The sequence below is a fragment of the Triticum dicoccoides genome, chromosome 1B (genome assembly GCF_002162155.2).
Source record: "Triticum dicoccoides isolate Atlit2015 ecotype Zavitan chromosome 1B, WEW_v2.0, whole genome shotgun sequence".
In the NCBI taxonomy this organism is placed as follows: domain Eukaryota; kingdom Viridiplantae; phylum Streptophyta; class Magnoliopsida; order Poales; family Poaceae; genus Triticum; species Triticum dicoccoides.
Window position 1 is genome coordinate 211960485 of NC_041381.1, and position 22320 is coordinate 211982804.

The following is a 22320-nucleotide window of genomic DNA, read 5'->3' on the forward strand; positions in this document are numbered from 1 at the left end:
TTCTCATCAACTTAACTCATTTGCAGTGTTCCTCGAAGAAAAGTTGCATACTTCTTCAGAGAATTCGATTGTTCAAATTCTTCATCTGAAGAAAATGGCAGATGGTAAGAAGCCACAGAAGGGAGGAAAGAAGCCTGAGGTCATGAATGCTTTTGAGATCCCTGAGGACATTTACGCAGGCTATTGCACACCTGATGAAGCCAAGTTTGGCAAGGAGAACAAAAATCAGCGCAAGGTGCGCATACAGAGGATTGAAAGGAGATGGGCACAGGAATGGAGGGAGTACAGGTATGTAACTCCCAAGTACATGAAGAAATTCGCACTCAACCCTCCATGCACAAGACCTCCATTGGCACTAGGCCAGTTGGCGGATCCCACTAGCCTCAAGCGCGGTGAGGATTATCCTGACGAATGGGCAAAACGCCAAGTCAAACTGGCCAAGCAAGCAAAGGAAGCAGTGAGGAAATTCAACGCTGACTCTGCTGCTGCTGCTGCCTCAGCTGAGGCCTCTACCAGTCAGCCCAAGAAGGCTATGCCCAAGAAGCCTACACACAAGTCCAGCGCTTCACCTTCAATGCCCTCACGGCCAAGCTCCTCTGCTATGCCATCAAGGCCAAATTCCTCAAGGCCCTCACGGCAAACTCCTCAGCCTGCTCTGTCAAAGCCCTCAGCTCCTCCGACAAAGTCTTTAGCGGCTCCCACAAAATCCTCGGCACCTGTGCATCTCGCCACATGCCAAAGGACTCAAGGCTTCTCTATTGCCTCAGGAGCATCTGCAACTCCTCTGCTGCTCGAAATTCCTCAGCTGGTCCCTCTCTGCTGAAGAAAAAGGCCACTGCTAGACGAGGCACTCGCCCAAGTCCTCACAAGAAGCAGGTAGCCTTCCATGTACCTTCTGATGATGATGAGGCTGATGATGAAGAACTTGCCGAAATCATCAGAAACAGGCAGGCCAGGGCCGCTAGAGCCAAAGGCAGCAATGTGCCACTGATGTTGGATCCCAAGCTCATCCTTGATTACAGTGACTTATGGCACAAGGATCCCGCAACGCCTAGGCCGGAGATGAACCTCACTCCTGGTCAAAGCCATGTCCTCACTGCCTTCATTGAAGAAGAGAAATGGAAATTTGAACAAGGCAGAAGTCTGAAGAAAGCACAGTACAAGAAACAGCACTACCTGAAGGACAATGTCCTCACTCTCACTCCTGATCAGCTCCTTGCCTTGCAAGTGGAAATCAAACAACTGAGCGATGAATTTGATCGCTATTATGTTGACTGGAAGGGCGCCAAGGTGCGTTTCGTCAATCTGACGAAGAAATTCACTTCAAGTGCTGCTCCACCTGTGCACGTTGAAGTTACTCAGGCTGAGGCATCTGCTCATCCTACTGAAGAAAATGCTAGCACCGCTGATGACAATCAGGCTGCTGAAGAAAATGAGAGTGCCCGGGCTGATGACTCCATTCCAGCCGCTGAAGATATTGCCAGGGCATCCACTAGTGGTGCGCCTGAAGATAGTGAACAAGTCAGGGCAACTGCATCAGTTGCGCCTGAGGAAAATGAACCAATGTCCTCTGCACCTCCTATGCCTACACCAACTCCAATCCTTCCATCTGCATCTGATGCGAAGAAGACCAAGGCTGCAGAACGTGCAGCTGTGACGAAAAGGAAGGCATCAGCTTCATCAAATTCTTCAGCTCCAAAGAAGATGAAGACTCTAATCAGTTCAATTGACAATCCAATTGATGTTGTTCCAGTTTCATCAATGCCATCAAAGGACCTTGTTCCTTTTGATGAAGACTATGTGATTCCTGATGAATCTGATGAAGAAACTCCTTCTGCTGCTTCTTCAGAGCAGTGGACGAAGAAATTGAAGTCGATGAGATCCCTTCAACTCCAATCATTTCCTCACCTTTGCCTCAGTTTACTGCTGAAGAGGCAGGTGTTGACGAAATTGAAGAGGAGGATGTGGACATTGGCTGTACCACCCCGGTCCTCAATGATGAATGTTGGGACAATCAGCATCCCAACTCCCCAATGTTCACTCCCCTCCAAGCTATTCCTTAGTCCCCTACTACCACTGAAGTACAAATGGGATCTGAAGAACCTCATGCAACCCCAAGTGTTCATGAAGAAATTCCAGCCACTAGTGCTGAAGAAATTGTCGATGAAGAATTGGCAACCCAGGCTGAAGCTGCTGAAGAGCCTGAAATTCCTCAGCCTGAGGAACCTGAGATTGTGATTCCTGAGGTGGTGCTACAATTGACTGACACTCCTCAGCCCAAGCCAAAGGATCCCTTCTCTAAGAAGCAAAAATTCAGGGCTGATGATTTCTTCGGCGAGCACGTGTTCTTCACTGACTTAAACCCCTATGACAATGCTCGTCTTAGAAGGAAGCGTTTCTGGAATGCCAGCCAGGCCAACTTCTATTCCTCAGTGCTCTTAAACAAGGACAAAGTCTTCGATCATGAGCATATTCCTCATGTGGACATGGAATCCATGGCGTTCTTCTCTCAAGTCCTCGGCATGATTCATGACGTTGTCTTGCTAAATTTCTGCTCTGACATCATTGATTGGAACGAAGAGCTTATTCTTTAGTTCTACGCAACTTTGCATATCACAGGCGATGCTGCTGACGTCAACTCATGGGTGTTGGACTGGATGACTGAAAACACGCATTTCAAGGCACCAGCCACTGAATTGCTTCGTTCCCTGCCAATTAGTCCTCCACTTGATGGTGCTCCTTGTCTGTATGATGAGCCTGAACTCACTAATCACTACATGCAAGTGCTCATGAAGCCGTTGAAGCCAAGACAAGCTCCAAGAACCAAATTCCTCGTGAAGGAATTGCTCTATGTGCCGAGGACAATCTATCGCATTCTGACGAAGACTATGAGTCCCATCAAAGGCCATGACTCTTCCGATGAGAAATTATCGGAATGATGAAGAACATGCTTTTCAACATCATGCATGGCATCCCCATCAACTATCATGATTTCTTCATGAGGACTCTGGCAAATATTGCACTTTCTCCATTTGAGTTGAAGCTGTACGCATCGTGGATCATGAGATTCCTCAGAACAAGGTCTTCACTCAACTACAAGGCTGATTTTCAAAATCACCTCAGCTACTTGCCCCCTATCAAAGTCCTCAAGCGGCCAATTTCCTCATCTGATGAGAAGGGCAAGTCCCCAGCCGTGATCGATGAAGGCATTTGTCCATTGGATGGTCAGTTCCGCAAAGCTGCATCTTACTCCACCAATGATGACTCTACCACTCATGATACTGCTGCCAATGCTACCAAGACAAGTCCTCAAGCTACTGCTCCTCGTGTGCTGACTGATCATGAACTGTTGATAAGTCTTCAGCAGAAGGTGGATCGCAACCACAAATGGGTTAAGCGTCAGTTTGGTTCTATTCTTCACAACATGACTTCCACACATAATGCAGTGAAGAAAAACCACTACTACCTCCATGAAGTGTTTGATCGCACCTGGACTATTCTGTTACATCTATATGATGAAGAAGATCTGAAGCAAATGGGCTTCAAGGAAGACTTTGACTAGTCTGGTCATCCTCTGAAGAAATTCAAGAGGGTCAAGGTTCCTCCTTTAGTGGCCAGCTCATATTCTTCATCACGTGCCACGGACGAGCATGAAGACTTGGATGACACTGCAGCAGGCCCTACATCGACTCAAGACCCTGACAACGCTGGTGCTCCTCCATCTTCATGATATTCTTCAGGGGCGTTAGTCCTCAGTTTCAACCCTTTTGGTCATTCGATGACAAAGGGGGAGAAATTTGAGTTAGTCTTCAAGCGGGTCTATCTTATATGGGTGTTTTTGCTAAGTTACAACTCTCGTTCTTCTGTTGACTTTGCTAGATCGAGTTGTAATCTTAAACTCTATGGTGACCTGATACTTTTGCTGTGTTCTTCTGCATGCTTATTCCTCATTAACGTTAATGCACGCATGCTGAATTACATCAGTCACCATATTTCATCATGCATTTCAAATTCTTCATATCAAATGCGTGTATGAATTACAAGATATAGGGGGAGATCTCCATGATTATACTCTTCAAGTGTGCATCGCTTCAAAAGAAAATTCCTCACTATGCACATCTTCAGGGGGTGTTCTTCTATATCTTGCAATCAAATTCCTCAATATCAGTATTTACACTTCATATGTTTATCCCCGTTGAAAACTTAACCTATATTGTCATCAATCACCAAAAGGGGGAGATTGTAAGTGCATCTAGTCCCCCTTAGTGATTTTGATGTATTGAAGACTTATAGGTTAATTGACTGATGCGTTTGTGAGTGTACACAGGTCTATAAGTCTATGAGGAGTTTGATATTTACAGAGAAAGTCGACCCCTAAAAATGAAGTTCTTCGTCTGAAGACTTTGGATATCTGAAGACTTTCTGAAGACGTTGAAAGTGAAGAAATTGGTGTGACCTTGAGGACTTGGTATTCATTCGAGGAATATGAATCATGAAGACTTTTGTTTTCGTAGTTTCATTTTCTATTTCTTGAGTCATAGGAAACACTGTACTGTTAAAGGGGGTCGAGGAAATACTAAGGAAAAATTTCCATGTGATGCTCAACTCAAAATCCGACACCTACCATACAGTTCAGTCATATTCTTCAGTGACAGAAACGAAGTTCTTCTGGTCTTTGTGGAATTTGTTCTAGCTGAGGAGTTAGGAATTCACTAGTGTGAATTACCTACACAGTGAGGAACATGATAGCCCTGAGGATTTTGATAGTCAAAATTCTGACCGTTGTTGTGCTATGCGCCAGCGGTTCCAAAATATCTACCCACCTAACGGTCATATCAGACAAGGGCATTTATGTCTTATCATGTCGGGCTGCTCCCGAGGCTATAAATAGCCACCCACTACAACCACTAGCTGGTTGGCTGCTCCGAGAGAAACTGACACTTGTCAATTGAGAGCAAAAATCATCAAGTGAGGAAAACCCAAACCCAACACCTACAAACCCAAAGTGATTGAGCATCACTGAAGAGATTGATCCTGCGTGGATCCGATGTTTGTTTCCTTTGAAGATTGTGCTTCTTCTAGACGGTTAGGCGTCAAGGTCTAGAGCATCCAAGAGGAATTGTGGATCACCGAGTGACCGAGTTAGTGAAGGTTCGGAAGTCACCTGAAGACTTACCTCGAGTGATTGGGCGAGGTCTGTGTGACCTTAGCTCAAGGAGAATACGGTGAGGACTGTGTGTCCGGGACTGGGTGTCCTCGAGTTTAAATACTCAGCCGCTCCAACCAGATGTACAACTGAGACAGCAGTTGGAACTGGTGTACAAAATCATTGTCTTCACCAAGCCTCCTGGTTCTATTTCCTCAACTCTTTCATTTCCTCATGTCTGTTGTTGTGTGGCTGTTCATATCTGCTTGAAGACTTTGACTGAAGACTTTCTCAATTTCCTCAGTTCAATTTCTTCAGTCTGTCCATCTTCTTTCTTGTGTTATCCTGTGTTTACGCTTTCTGTACACTATGTTTGTCTTCATCTTAGTAGTTCTTCAGTTAGGAATTTCCTCACCAGCAAATTCCTCAGTGAAGAATTCATAAAAATCGCCTATTCACCCGCCCTCTAGTCGATATAATGCACTTTCAGCTGGATGTATTTCTGCAAGGTCTCCCCAGGCTATTGCTTGAAGCGCCGCAGGTCACTCGCGCCCGGGGGGCAGTCGCGAGTGCCCTGGAAGTTGGCGTTGAAGCAGGTGCGCATCTCGTCCCAGGAGGAGACCGAGCCGGGAGGCAGGTTCGGGAGCCACGAGCGGGCACCATCCTTGAGCGCCATGGGAAACCAGTTCGCCATGACCTTCTTGTCTCCGTTGGCTGCCTCGACGCTCAGCTCATAGAGCTGCAAGAACTCAGACGGGTCGGGGTTCCATCATAGCAAGGAGGCAGGTCCGGCTTGAACTTGCCCGGCCATGCAACGCTATGGAGCTCGGGGGTGAAGGCGCGGCAACCAGCAGTGGTCACCGGGGCCCTCTGCTGACGCGGAGCTTGCTCTTGATGGTACCCGCACACGCTGCTAGAGGCAGTGCGCGGTCTTATCGTGTCGGTGCGGGGACGAGGTCTTGTCGCCCTGGTGCAAGAAGCACGGGGGTGCCTTCTTGAGGCCGAGGGATTTCTTGACAGCTTTCTCCTTCTCGTGCGGGCGCTAGACGCGGTGGGTGATGTCCACGGGCCGGCGCCTTGGCGCCAGGGCACCGTCTTGGGGCAGAGGCGGTGGAGGCGCTCCATGAGCCACGTCGCCCATACCTGGCGGAGGTTGAAGCAGAGAGAGGGACGACGCGGGAGAGCCCCCTGCGGCGCTATCGAACTTGGTGATGCGGGTGATCCATTCTTCGTAGAGGTCGTCGACGGGGCGGTAACGCAGGAGCTCGCGTGCCATGAGTAGCGCGGCCTGCGTGTCTGTAGGAGCGCGACGAGCATGGGACGACGAACTGACTGGGGTCAATGACGGAGTGGTGGTGCGGCCGTCCCGTCGCACCGAGGGGTGTAGCGAGGATGCTTGCTGCTTGTTCCCCGTCGGGCCGGTGGCGGCAGGCGACGAAGAATGATGGGGAGGCCCGCCGACAGGAGCCATCTGGGCTACGCAAGTGGCGAGAGCGGCCCGGCGCTCAGCGCGGGCTCGGCGGGCGTCAGACATGGATGCGACGAAGCGATAGGACGCGGATGAGCGGAAGGAAGACTTCCGCACACCCCTACCTGGCGCGCCAAATGTCGGATATTGGGTTTAGGCAAAACACTTGAGGTTTGAATACTGGGGTGCGCACAAAGATTTCCCCTACCAAATCTCGCTCTCAGCCTCGCCGCGATCCCTAAGCTTAGCTTGATGAACTCACAACACAAGAGACACAAGATTTATGCAGGTTCGGGCCACCATTGTGGTGTAATACCCTACTCCTCTGTGGTGGTGGTGGATTGCCTCTTGGGCTGGTGATGAGCAGTACAAGGGAAGAACAGCCTCCGGAGGAGAGGTGTTCTTGTGCTTGGTCGGTATTCTGCTTGGGAAGGATTCGATCTTCGATCAGTTGCCTCTTCTACTGTGGTGGCTAGCACTATTTATAGAGGCCCAGGTCCTCTTCCCAAACATTGAGCAGGAAGGGATTGCACAATGGCCTATTTAAAGGGGACAGCTAGTGTGAGCAATCCGGACTAAAGGTGGTCTTTGCCTGGCAAAGGCGCTGGTGATGACGCCATCTTGGGCTCCACGATGACCTCTGTCCTTCTGTCCTGCTGGTCTTGTTCTTGTTGCACAGAATGGAAACCTTTGCATGATGCCTCGGTACTCCGTGCCTGTGCTTGCCCCCTTAGCACCGAAGAGGAAACAAGGACACTGCACGGGCTGGCACCCGCCTGGCCTTGGTCGTCATGGCTTGCGTCACAGGAACCTCGTGAGGTACCCCTTGCCTTGATCTCTCCGCCCCCTCGCGAGCCTGCCTGCTGAGGCCGCTCCTGAGGAGGCCTTGCATCATCCGCACGGCGAGGCTTGGCCCCTCGCGAGGGTCTTGAGTGTTGGTTGATGAAGACGGGCCGCTCCTGGGCCACTGGTGGAGCCACGCTGTGGGCCGCTAGCAGGCAAGTATAGGGACCCTCGTTCCCAGAACGCCGACACACTTATTCCTACCCGAACCACTTTGCTCGTCTTATGCTTTTGGCCTTTGACCGTTTGACTATCACTTAAAAAAATCATAACAAATTCATACTTCGTCAGAAAAATATGAATAAGATATCAAAATGTTCATAAAAACATCACCTATATGTGCATGTCATTTGCATTCATGACAAATGTGTTAGGAGGCCCCCATCTCAGATTGAGCTCCTACGATCTCAGCTTGAATAGTAAAATCCAAAAATATGAAAACAAATTCTATTTTTTTAGGTGGCAAACATTGACCAATGTTTTGTGTTCTTGCCAAGTTTCATAAGGGAATGACATTCGTGGAAGTTGTGGTAAAAAAACAAAACCGATGCTTGAAAACAAAAGCATTTTGGAGAGCTAAGTTTGTTTTTCATGAGTGCAAATCACATGCACATATAGGTGGTGTTTTTCTTAACATTTTGATATCTTATTCTTATTTTTTTGAGTTAGTATGAATTTTTTATGAATTTTTTGAATTCATGGTCAAATGGTTAAAGGGGGAAAGCATAAGACAGACAAAGTGGTTTGGTCCCGAACGGGTGTTTTCAAAAAGTAGGGGTAAACTTGTCGAGTGTGACCCAACTAGGGGCATAAAATCAGTTATACCTAAACGTAACCCATGAGTGGGAAAATTTCTTCTCATTAATTTCATTCTCCCCCAAAATTGTGCAACATGTTCATGCTCAAGTTGCTTAAAATTCCTAATTTGATTTCTAAGAGAAATAATTTTTGTGGAAGGAAAATACTTGGCAATAAAAGCATCCTTACACTTATCCCAACTATCAATACTAGCTTGAGGCAAGGATAAAACCAAGTTTTAGCATAATCTCCTAGTGAGAACGGAAATAATTTAATTTAACAATATCATTATCCACATCTTTTTATTTTGCCTATCGCATAATTCAAGAAAAGTATTAAGATGGGATGCAACATCTTCATTGGGACTACCAAAAAATTGTTCTTTCATAACAAGATTTAGCAAAGCAACATTAATATCACATGACTCCACACTAGTGGCGGGAGGAGCAATTAGTTTACTAGTAAAATCATTATTATTAGTATTTGAAAAATCATACAACTTAGTGTTTTCTTGAGACATAGTGACAAAGCAAGCAAACGAGCAAATAAACATATTTTTGTGTTTTTGTAAGACTTTTTAGAAGGGGGGAGATGAAAAGTATAGCAAGTAGGTGATATATTGTGCGAAGGTACTTGATAGTTTTTGGTGATGTCTCCCCAGCAACGGCGCCAAAGATTCTTCATGCTACTTGTGAGTTGCATTGGAATTTCCCCGAAGAGGAGAGGATGATGCATCTTAATAGAGATAAGTATTTCCCTCAATTAAGAACCAAGGTTATCAATCCGGTAGGAGAAACACACACAACCTCGTTAGCAGCACCTACACACACAAAATCAAAATACTTGCACCCAACGCAAATAAGGGGGTTGTCAATCACCTCGGCAGTTACTTGCAAGGATTAAATCTCGTAATTATAGGTAATAAGATAATTTTAAAAATAAATAAAGGAAATAAAACTGCAGCAAGGTCTTTTTTTGTTTTATATAACATAAAAGTATACCCGGGGGCCATAATTTTCACTAGAGGCTTCTCTCTCGAGCACACAACATACGGTGGGTGAAAAAATTAATGTTGGGCAATTGATAAAAAAAATGCATAGTTATGACGATATTCAAGGAAATTATCATGTATATAGGCACCACATCTGAGAAAGTAGACAAACTCCTTCCTGCATCTACTATTAATACTACACCCATCGACCACTATCGAGTATGCATCTTGGGTATTAAGCATAAAATAAAGTAACGCCTTAAGCAAGATGACATGATGTAGACAAAGTAAACCCAAGCAATATGAATAAACCTCGTTGTTTTCCCTTTAATGGCAACAATAAAAATGCGTGTCTTGTCCCCTACTTTGTCACTAGGATATAGAGCAGCGCAAGATTGAACCCATTACAAAGCACCTCTGCCATTGCAAGATTAATCAATCTAGTTGGCCACACTAAATGGATAGATCAGAGAGAAATACAAATCTAAAAAAATCATGCATAAAAGAGTTTAGAGAAGACTCAACTAATATTCATAAATAATCAGATCTTACACCCACAATTCATCAAATCCCAACAAACACACCGCAAAACAAGATTACATCGGATAGAACTCCAAGAATATCGAGGAGAACATTGTATTGAAGATCAAAGAGAGAGAAGAACCCATCTAGCTACTAGATATGGACCCATAGGTCTGTGGTGAACTACTCACGCATCATCGAAGGGCAGCAAGGATGATGTAGAAGCCCTCCGTGATCGATTCCCCCTCCGGCAGAGTACTAGAACAAGCCTCCAGATGGGATCATGAAAAAATAGAAACTTGCGGCGGCAGAAAAAGTGTTTGGGGTGGCTCTCTGTTGGTTTCCTGATTTTAGATAATTTAGAGTTGGAATTAGGTCAGATGGAGCCATGTGGGGCCCATAAGGCATTAGGGCACGCCTACCCCCCTGGGCGCACCATGTTGCCTTGCTGTCTCCTCACTTCTCGTCTAGTATCCTACTGAAGCTTCTAGGGTCTATTTATCCCACACACAAAAATCATCAAAAAGTTTCATAGTGTTTGGACTCCGTTTGGTACTGATTTCCTGGAAACCCAAAAACAAGCATAAAACAACAACTGACACTTGGCACTAGGCTAATAGGTTAGTCCCAAAATGATATAAAATACAACAAAATGTTATATAAAACATCCAAGATTGATTATAATGGCATGGAACAATAAAAAATTATAGATACCTTCAAGACGTACCATTGATCAACAAGGTCCAACAAGAATCAATGTCATTTTTGCGGCGAAATTGAGAGTGGTGGGCTACTCGTCTGTCAAATTCCCTGAACTTGTTGTTGGATCCACACCCGTTCAGGTACAACAGTCGCCTTTTTCTTCTCCTTCTTGAAATTAACATTATTTCTAATTTTGAAGGTGTATGTCCGTATGTCATCCAGAAATTGATTCTGACAAGCTTGAACCCGTATCTGCATAAAGTGAATGTCTTGGCACTAGAATCTATTGGCCCCAACCTGGACCAAGTTTTCAGTTTCCTAAGATGCTTTCCATGCCTGGGGAATATATATATCGAGGTGATAATCCTTTATTGTTAAATGTTAACCATAAGGAGTTCAATTTTTTCTACCTTTTCCCAAGTTTATAATGATTAATGTACTATGATTTTGAAGGAATTTTGAAGGATTTTAGTACATACATGTTTTTTCCTGTAGTGGTTGCTTGATTCATATAGTTACAATCCATAAGCATTTCTCCTTTCGATTCATCTATACTAGTTTTCGTAGGGAAATTTCCATCCACTCCAATCTCTTGCAAAGAATCCTACATTTTTCTAGATTGTAATCAAATGCCCATGTTAATCATGTAGGATAAAAGATGGCGTGTCACTCTATTCATGTATTTTAGAAATCCTGCAAGCCAAAGAGGCCTCCAATAGTGTACAAAACTGCATGTAGGCACTAATACGTTCTCTTCTTTGTAGATAATATTAGGCCCGGTAGTGGATAATGTGATACAATATAACAATCACATTGAATGCCTTTATATGCATCTCTCAGAAATTAGTTTGAACTCCTACTGAGGGACCTTTCCGGAGATTACTCGCCAGGTTCTTTGTTGTGAGAGCAAGGGTGCTAAAGGTAATGAGCTTTGCCCTAAATTTATTTCGCAAAAAGGAATGGTTGTTGATCAGCGCCGACGACTATGGCAAAATGGAAAAGGCTTTGCAGAAGCTGAATTTCATTTTGGAAGTTTAGTTGACAAAGTAATCGGAAGTCATTATGTCAAGCTCGTACATGACTTGTTAGTGAGGTTTCAAAACAAGTGTTACAAGTGGTAATACCAGTTTGAACCTCTCTTATGTCCATGTTTAGCTGATCAGCATGGGCGTCTGCGGCTGCATGAGCTGAATTTCATTTCTAATATCCGTTTGAACCTTGTAATCTTCGAATTTGAGCCTTATTACTGTGGAATTTGAACCTTGTAATATTTAGGGTTTTGGTGGTACAATTATTGAAATGGCATCATATGAGACTCGTATATTGGTAGTACTATTTTGACCTTAATATGCAATGGATGATTACTATCTGGACCTCAATGGACTTGATTTTATTTACCATTCTCGAATGTGTTTCCCATGTCGATCTCATCGCAAAAGATCTATATTGCGGACTTGACAACGATCTTCAACATTACTGCACACATTTGGTTTCTTCAGCCGTGTGCCCTGTAGAGCACAGAATTATCGCACTTGAGTGTCCATCATTACCCGTCTATGTAACTTTGACCTCATCACCAACGGGTAAAATTATTGTCAAACGTGTGCGCTGCTTTAAGTCATTCCACACACTTCATTTTTGCAATGCTTATGCAAATAAACGCCCATGATTTACCCCACTTATAGCTGACGTGTGGCCAAACTAGCCGAGCAGGAAGCTTGCGTGTTTGCACGCGGTAATCTACGTGGTTGTGCGGGAACAGATTCACTAAAGATACATTTGGCGCCTCTTCGAGCCCACACGTGGTCAAGCGAAACGCGTGTGCAGTGCTCAATCATGCACTGGAATCCTCCTCTAGGAACACAATGACGAGACATGATGATTACAGGACGTCCGTCCCCCATTTATTACAACAGCCATCTAACCCTTGTGTCTCTTCAACCTTTCGATCGCGCCCCAGTATTGCAACAAGCACACCCACCATGAAAAAAAATAAGAGGGTATCTTGCACTCCTCCAATGGCGCTCCTAGCTGTTGCCGAAGACAAGCGGTAGTTCACCATGCATGCCGTAGTGGACACCCACATAAGGTTCAGGGAGCTCTCGGTGGTGTACACCAACAAACTGATCTAGGTGGAGAACTCCATCCACACTATGGAGCTGTTGCTTACTGTGGAGAAGTACAAGGTGGTCGGATTCGACCTCGAGTACACCCGTGCCTATGTAGGGTCTCGTCACAAGCTCACTGTCACCCAAATGTGTGTGCGCAATAACGTCCTCGTCTACCACTACTACTTGGCCAGAAGGCCTTGCGAGCATTTCTCTAGGTTTGTCAACATCCCCCACTACATGTTCGCTATGATGGACATCACCAACAATGTAAAGCTGCTCAAGAATTTGGGAATTGCCTGCCAGAATCTTGTCGGCATCTAGGGCCAATACAAGATCAAGGGTAGAAAGAAGCATGAGAAGGACTCACTGGTTCACCTCACCGAGGCCATCATCGGCCCCTACAACAGAGACATGGAGGATTCCTGCAACAAGGACAAGCGTGCCTGGCACTCGGCCTGGATGAAGAAACTCGATGAAGCTCACGTCGTGTACGCAGCCAAGGAGGCATACACGAGCTACAAGATGTATAGGAAGAGCGTTGACATGAGGAAGTGCCTCGTTCTTCCCCAAAACGGCCAGGGATCCAGGTGGAAGCAGAGCAATGGCCATCGTTGTGACAACAAGAGTAGATGATTAGATGGTTATTTCTGTTAGTTTAATATGCATGTAATTGTTCACTACGGTGTGTAACTGTTATGTGTGTAGTTACTTATGTAATTGGATGTTCAATTTGGTTATGCAATCATGTTTTTATAATTATATATGTTGTTGTTATGTAGACAGGGTGTAGATGTTGTTCGGACAGAGCAAACCACATCGCACACAGACCAAACTAGGGAACCCGTCGGTGATTATTTCATCAATCACTGACCAACAAGCTTTTACCCAAAACACACACAACTTATTAGTAGGAATCATTTGTGTTGTTATCGGTCTTCCCACACATTTCTGATTTTTGAAATGCTTGTCGTCTATCGTACATGCCTTGATCTAGCTGACTGTTTCTATTGTGTTGGATAATTGCAAACAGTTCATCTGGGTGAACTATATGCCGCATATTGCACACACCTTGATTTGGCCATCCGTTTCTGTTGTGTTGGCTAATCGCAAACAGTTCATCTAAGTGAACTATATGCCATAGATCACACACACCTTGATCTGGCTGACTGTTTCTGTTGTTATGGCTCAGTCCAAACGGTTCATATGGATCAACTGTATGCCACATATCACACACGCAACTCTAATCTGAATTGTCCTTGATGTCTCTACCATCACACATAGTTTGTCTTATTGGTGATGGCTTTATTACGACACTGTTTTCGATTCATGCATCGTACATAGTTTCGTCAAAGGGTCTCTAATTCATGTGTTGCGTTAGGAGCATCCTGCAGTAGTGGAACCTTGAAATAATTCCATAATTTAGCACAACATTCCTATTGGCCTATGTTGCCTCCAGAAAAATTGAGGCGAGAAGAGGCATTGGATGTCGTTTCAGCCACAAAGGTGACACGTTCCTTACTGGACCCACAAGGCTTCTTCTGAGAAGCTCCGGTTTGTAGAGGCTTGAGCCAAAACTTGCGCCAAATTGGACAAAAAATTACCATGCCATATATGTTCCATGTCATAACACCATGCCAAGTTTCATGAATTTTGGGCGAGTTTTGGATTTAAGGGGATTTAAAAACCAAGATTATCAGTTTCAGACCGAGCCAGAACACCGAGATGTTTGTAGTTCATCCCTGTTTATTGCATGGGACCTAAACATGCACCCAAGGACACACATATGATTTCTCAACCCATTTTGGTGCACTGTAGCATGTATTTGTAGTTCAAATTTGAATTATGCACATTAAATGCCCAGAAAAATCAATTATAATATATAAAAATGGCCTAATGAACCCTTAACAATTTATAGCAGTTTTGATCAACATTATGGCACTGGGTAAGCACTGTGCGCACCCATCATGCTAGCCCGCGCTTCCTTCTTTCCTAAGTTTTCATATTAATGGTGTTATATATCCAAACACGCAACCATTTCCCGCCACTCCCCCAATCGGTTTCCCGCTACCAGTGTCAGTGGGCATAGAAGGCTAGGCGGCAACACGCAAGCCATACCACACTATACCATTCCAAGCATGCCAATTTGTCAAAGCACCGCCCTCATTATCAATCTCCTCGGCAAGGAGAATGAGCCGGACCAGGCCGGAGAGCAAGAATGGTTGTGCCCCACTCTTGATAACCCACAAGTATAGGGGGTCACAACAGTTTTCGAGGCTAGAGTACTCAACACAAATTTATTGATTCTACACAAGGGGAGCCAAAGAATATTTGTAAGTATTAGCAGTTGAGTTGTCAATTCAACCACACCTGGAGAACTAAGTATCTGCAGCAGAGTGATCAGTAGCACCAGTAGTGTGATAGTTTGATAGAAGTGGTAACAGTAACGACAGCAACGGTAATAGTAGCAGTTTTGTAGTGATTGTAACAACAGCAGCATCAGTAGTAACTTAGCAAAGATCAATATATAAAAAGCGTAGGCATTGGATCAATTATGGGTATTTTTCTTGGATGACATTCATCATGTAATAGTCACAACCTAGAGCGAAACAGAACTAGCTCCAATTCATCAATCTAATGTAGGCATGTATTCTGTATGTAGTGATACATGCTTATGATAAGAACTTGCATGACATGTTTTGTCCTACCCACCCATGGCAGCGGGGTCCATGAGGAAACTAAGGGATATTAAGGCCTACTTTTAATAGAGAACCAGAACAAAGCATTAACACATAGTGAATACATGAACTCCTCACACTACAGTAATCACCAGAAAGAATCCCAATTATTGTAACATTGGGGGTATGCAGATCATAACATGTAATAGGTGCGTACAACTTGCAAGATAGGATAAAGAACTCAAATATATTCATGAAAAGATAAATGGTTCAGATTTGAAATCATGGCACTCGGGCCCTAGTGACAAGCATTAAGCATAGCAAAGTCATAGCAACATCAATCTCAGAACAAAGTGCATACTAGGTATTAAGCCATAACAAATTGACTCGACTAGATGACAAATCTCATCCAACACCATCACCTTCTACCAAGCCTACGAAGGAATTACTCACTCCTGGTGGTGAGCATCATGAAATTGGTGATGAAGAAAGGTTGGTGATGAAGATGGCGACGAATCCCCCTCTCCGAAGCCCTAAACGGACTCCAGATCTGGCCTTCCGATGAAGAACATGAGGTGGCGGTGGCGGCTCCGTATCATAAAACATGATGAACTTCTTCTCCTTTTTTTCTTGAGAAAAAGGAATTTGTAGGATTGAGATTAGGGTCAGCAAAGCAACATGGCCCCCACAAGGTACAAGGGCGCGCCCAGGGGGTGGTCGTGCCCAACACTACAAAAAAAGACACATCGGTGACATTTTGGGCCGAACAAAAAAATCTGTCATCTCTTTCTTTCTCTCAATTGAAGAAGTAATTGGAAAATAAAATAGCAAGTACAAAAATGAGTTATAAACCCCAGTATAGACTGGTATGGTTCAATTCAACATTTTGTTCATTCGGGTTTGAACTTATGACACTTCTATGACGATAATTGTGACAAAACCCGGTATCATCATAGATGTGGTGGGCTCCTACTTCTATGACAAAAAATCATGACAAAAAGTGGGCTTTTCGTCCTGGGTGGGTAGGATACGCAGCTGCATGACATTCTTTGGGCCGTCCATGACGGAAAAAACCGTGGTAGAAGCGAGGGCAAGGAAAATTTTGGGGAGTTCCCGGTTACGGTGGGTGGTCGGGGGCCGAGCGATACACGTTTCTCTCGTACACGTACGCACGTGTGTGTGAGGCGTTGGGCTCTAACTGAACCCGAGCGAGGCGTTGCCTAACTGAACCCGAGCGATCGAGCGATTCCTTCGCTACTGCTGCTAACTGAAGCCAATCGATGCTGCCTCTGGATGAACAGTGAACGTTGAAGGGGGGTTTGGATGAACAGTGAGCATTGCGCGGGGGGGAGGTTGGATGAATAGTGAGCGGTGGAGGTGGATGAACAGGACCCCGTGGTGTTGCCTCTGGGTGAACAGGACGCCGATCGATCAAGCCGGTTGGGTCTGGATGAACAAGACCCCGTGGAGGGCTGGATGAATAGGACGACCCCGAGGAGGGCTGGATGAACAGTAGACGGTGGAGGGGTGGATGAACAGTGGCCCGTGGAGGGGTGGTTGAACAGGAGCCCGTGGAGAGGGGTGGTTGAACAGTAGCCGGTGGAGTAGCACGTGGTGGAGGCTGGATGAACAGGAGCCCGTAGATGAATAGTCGCAGGTGGAGGCTAGAGGAGGTCGACGGTGGATGAACAGTAGTCCGTGGAGGCTAGAGGAGGTCGATGGTGGAGATGAACAGTATCCTGTGGAGTCCCGTTTTGCGGTACGCCACACCCCTCCCGATGAACAGGACCCCCGTTTCGACCATAGTGCTCCAACACAAGTCTGTTTCGTCCGTTTTGCGGTAAGCCACACCCCTCCCGATCAACAGGACCCCGTTTCGACCGTAGGAGGTCCAACACAAGTCCGTTTCCTCCGTTTTGCGGTACACCAGACCCCTCCCGATTAACAGGATCCCGTTTCGAACGTGGCCGGCCGAACACAAGGTCGTTTCCTCCGTTCTGCGGTATGCCAGGCCTCGTTTCCATCGCCTGTTCCGTCCAAGCCGGTTGGCTCCCACGCGTTTTGTTGCCTCCCGATGCACACGACGCATTCTGTTGGCTCCCGATGAGCACGACACATTCCGTTGCCTAAACATGAACATGACGCTGACGCAATTTCTCCGTTCCGACCCAGCCATATACACGAGCCCTGGCCGTACGTATGCGCGAGTAGGCATTCGAGACCCCGCCCGTATGTATGTGGGTGGCCGTATTTACTTTCTTGCACCCTTGCCGTTGTACGTACGTGTACATGCTACATGCGCGCCTCTACTAAGACACGTGCGCGCCTCTACATCGACCAGTATGTACGTACACATTCGCGACCAGAACGACAACGTTATGTATGCTTCGACCAGGTGGGTCCCAACTGTCTAGCACTTGCGTGTGAACATGTAGCTGGTGGGTCCCAGCAGTCAGGGGGGCGAATCATTTTTTTGCCCGGACGCACTTCCTTGCGTGCGAACATGTAGCTGGTGGGTTCCAGCAGTCAGGGGGAAACGATTTTTTTCGCGAAATACGGTGGCCCATCCGGTGGGTCCCTACTGTCAGGTGGAGGAATAATTATTTTGCGCGTAATAAGGTGGCACTTCCTTGCGGCGCCGTGGACCCAACTGTGAGTCTCTCCACGTATAGTACTCTTCCGATGGAACTCGTTCCTTGACCACATTGACCACGCCACGCTAAGAGTACCAGGGCGGTGGATGACGGTGAGGCCTAGGAAGGGGAAGCCGCGGAGCCGGGGAAGAGGCGGCAGTGGAAGCCCACGCGGAGAGGAGTACGAGGGTTCACTGGTTCGACTGCGGTGTGAGGCTGCCGTCGCCGCAGAATAACTAGGGGTGTGGGTGAGTAGAGGGATGGCCTGGCCAGTGGTGGGAGTAGTAGGGGCGGTGAGGCCTCCGCAGCATCACAGCCGGCCACGGGAGGCAGGAGCACGCGGCACGACCGGCGTTGGTTTGGGCGGCTGGAGCAAGAAGACCAGAGGTTGAAGAAGCACTACGGCCGTTGGATGGACATCGTACAGTCATTGGAGCTAGAATCGTTCATATTGACTAAGTTGACAAAGCCCTCCATCCCCGTCAACTCAGTTGGCCCACAAGTCATCCTCCCACTATGGTGGATCCTAGCTAGCAGGGGTATTCATTTTTTTGTGCGTAATAAGGAGGCACTTCCTTGCGTGCGAAGATATAGCTGGTGGGTCCGACCTGTCAGCGGGGGGAACATTTTTTTCATGAAATACAGAGGCCCTTCTGGTGGGTCCCAGCTGTCAGGTGGATGAATCATTATTTTGCACGTAATAAGGACGCATTTCCTTGTGTGCGGCCGTGGACCCAGCTGTCAACCTCTCCACGTACAATCCACGTCCGATGGATGTCGTTCATTGACCATGTTGACCAGGCCGCGCCGAGAGCACCATGGCGGTGGACAATGGCGAGGCTTAGGAAGGGAACGACATGGAGCCGGGGAGGACTCGGCAATGGTTGCCCACGTGGTGGGGAGTACGAGGGTTTCCTGGTCCGACTGCTGTCGCTGGAAAATAACAGGAGGTGTGTGTGAGTAGAGGAATGGCCTGGCCAGCAATGAAGTAGGGTGGGGCGGTGCGGCCTGTGCGGCAGACAGCCGGCCATGGGAGGCGGGAGCAGGCAGTCCCACTGATGCTGGTTTGTGCGGGTGGAGCAAGAAGATCATATATTGAAGAAGCAGCACGGCCGTTGGATTAACATCCAACGGTCACTGCTGCTAGAATCGTTTGTGGACTAAGTTGACAAAGCCAAAGTACACGTCAACCTAGTAGACCCACAAGTTAGCCTCCAAATCGGTCCCAAACAGCATACAGCCCGAAATTTGTAGCCAGATTCAAATTAATTTTAAACCTGAATATACCTTAATATAAATTCAATGAAGTTTTACCTGAACAAAAACAATAAATTTAAAATATCAAAATCTGAAAGAAAATAGTATTTTCGAACTAATTGCCTGTTTGCTATATTTTTTTCATTTTACAGCCCATTTATTATTACTTATAGCCCATTTCTTATTACTTATAGCCCATTTTCTGGGCAAAATGCATCCCTCCTCGTCTTGAAAGATTTCTGGCCCAGCAGGGTGTAGAAAAGCAAGTAGGCCTACGTTGGTTATTGTGCAAAAAACAAAATAGCTGGCTAGCCATTTTCAGAAAGGAAAAAAACAAACTGGGCTGGTCATGTGCTAAACATATGAAATAAAAGCCTGGGCTAGATGGGCCATGGGTCCCACACAACCCAGTTGATACCCTTCTCCGTCCCGAAAAAACAAAATTACTGTGCGCGCTGCCGGGTCCCTACTGCCATCCTCACCATGTACAGTCATCTCCTTATTCCTCTCGGTTGTTGACCATGTTGACAACATCGGAGGGCAGCGCCGCAGCGAGCGAACCAAGGTGGAGGACGATGGTGAGGCCTTGGATGGGAATGAACAGGAGTCGGGGAAGATACGAAGAGTTTTATGGTGCGATGTGGCCATGATGCATGCGCGGCAGCACAGCCAGCCGTGGGAAGCGGGAGCAGGCAGTCCCGCCGGCGCTGGTTTGGCTTTGGCGGCTCGAGGAAGAAGAGACTGAAGAAACATGACAGAGGTTGAATGTCAATCCAACAGTCAAGTTTCGTACAATCGTTTGTTGACTAAGCCGACACCAAGTACCATACTTTTTTATATATAGGAAGAAAAGAAAAACTGGGCTCATTGGCCTGATAACATTCCCGAAACTGCGACCGTTCAATCTTGTGTCACAACTAAAACTACAAGGAAAATGCGTTCGTCTGCCGTCCTCTTCCTAGGGAACGTTCGCCACATAAGTGACTAGCACCCTTGGTTTTCAACTGAGAGGTCTTCGGTTCGAGTCCCAGGAACTCTCAATTTTGTCCTCCTACCTTCCTCGCAAAAAAGGGAAAGAAAATCAAAGACTTGGGAAGGCGTACAAAACAAGCTAGTGTACCAGTAAAGATACATTGCCGAGTTTTAGAAAAAAGAGAGACGTGCTCATGTACCTGGTTCGAATCCAAACCTAGACTATGACTATATATGGTGCTATGCTACTCTGCAAGTAATGAAACTGACATATCCAACGTTCGCTTCTCCTGTTCTCTACTTACTCTGCCTAGCATCAGAAGCTCTGGCCGCAGCAACCATGTCCGCTCGTTGCTCGTCCACCTGCTCTTCAGCAGGCAACAACCAGATATGCACCAAGTCGCCATCCGTACCATCTCCTGTGGGTCTCATCACACCCCCACCGGCACGTGCACCGCAGCCGATTGCTCATCACAACCCGCTGCCGTTGGTGTGGTGCCACTGCTGCAAATCACGAAGAGTCATCCATCGCGTCTCAACCACAATCCTGAACCTTGGCTGAGTCTTCTACAAATGCCCGAATCATGGGGTAATAATATGTTTAAGTGTTGTTCTGTGATACGTCTCCAACGTATCTACTTTTCCAAACACTTTTGCCCTTGTTTTGGACTCTAACTTGCATGATTTGAATGAGACTCACTCAGACTGACGCTATTTTCAACAGAACTACCATGATGTTGTTTATCGTGCAAAAAACAAAAGTTTTTGGAATGACCTGAAAATCCACGGAGATAAGTTTTGGAAAATATAAAAAATACTGGCGAAAGAATCAAGGCCAAGGGGCCCACACCCTGTCCACGAGGGTGGGGGCGCGCCCTCCCCCCTGGGCCGCCCCCTCTCTCGTGGGCCCCCTGACGCTCCACTGACCTCAACTCCAACTCCATATATTCCGTTTCGCCGAGAAAAAAATCAAGGCGAAAGTTTCATCGCGTTTTACGATACGGAGCCGCCGCCAAGCCCTAATCTCTCTCGGGAGGGCTGATCCGGAGTCCGTTCGGGGCTTAGAAGAGGGGGATTCATCGCCGTCATCATCATCAACCATCCTCCATCACCAATTTCATGATGCTCACCGCCGTGCGTGAGTAATTCCATCGTAGGCTTGCTGGACAGTGATGGGTTGGATGGGATTTACCATGTAATCAAGTTAGTTTTGTTAGGGTTTGATCACTAGTATCCACTATGTTCTAAGATTGATGTTGCTATGACTTTGCTATGCTTAATGCTTGTCACTAGGGCCCGAGTGCCATGATTTCAGATCTGAACCTATTATGTTTTCATGAATATATGTGTGTTCTTGATCCTATCTTGCAAGTCTATAGTTACCTATTATGTGTTATGATCCGACAACCCCGAAGTGACAATAATCGGGATACTTCTCGGTGATGACCATAGTTTGAGGAGTTCATGTATTCACTATGTGCTAATGCTTTGTTCCGGTTCTGTATTAAAAGGAGGCCTTAATATCCCTTAGTTTCCACTAGGACCACACTGCCACAGGAGGGTAGGACAAAAGATGTCATGCAAGTTCTTTTCCATAAGCATGTATGACTATCTTCGGAATACATTCCTACATTACATTGATGAACTGGAGCTAGTTTTGTGTCACCCTATGTTATAGCTATTACATGAGGAATCGCATCCGACATAATTATCCATCACGGATCCAATGCCTATGAGCTTTTCACATATTGTGCTTCACTTATTTACTTTTCCGTTGCTACTGTTACAACTACTACAAAACTATTATCTTTACTTTTGCCACTGTTACCATTACTATCATACTACTTTGCTGCTAAATACTTTGCTGCAGATACTAAGTTATCCAGGTGTGGTTGAATTGACAACTCAACTGGTAATACTTAAGAATATTCTTTGGCTCCTCTTGTGTCGAATCAATAAATTTGGGTTGAATACTTTACCCTCGAAAGTTGTTGTGGTCCCCTACACTTGTGGGTTATCAAGACTAATTTGTAGCACCGAGGCCGCGGAGCATAGCTCTATTCTTTGAGTCACTTGGGATTTATATGTGTTGATCACTATGAGGAACTTGGAAGACGAAAGAACAAAGATTTTTCCCTCAACTATGAGGGGAGGTAAGGAACTGCCATCTAGCTCTGCACTAGATTCTCCTTCTGTTTTTGA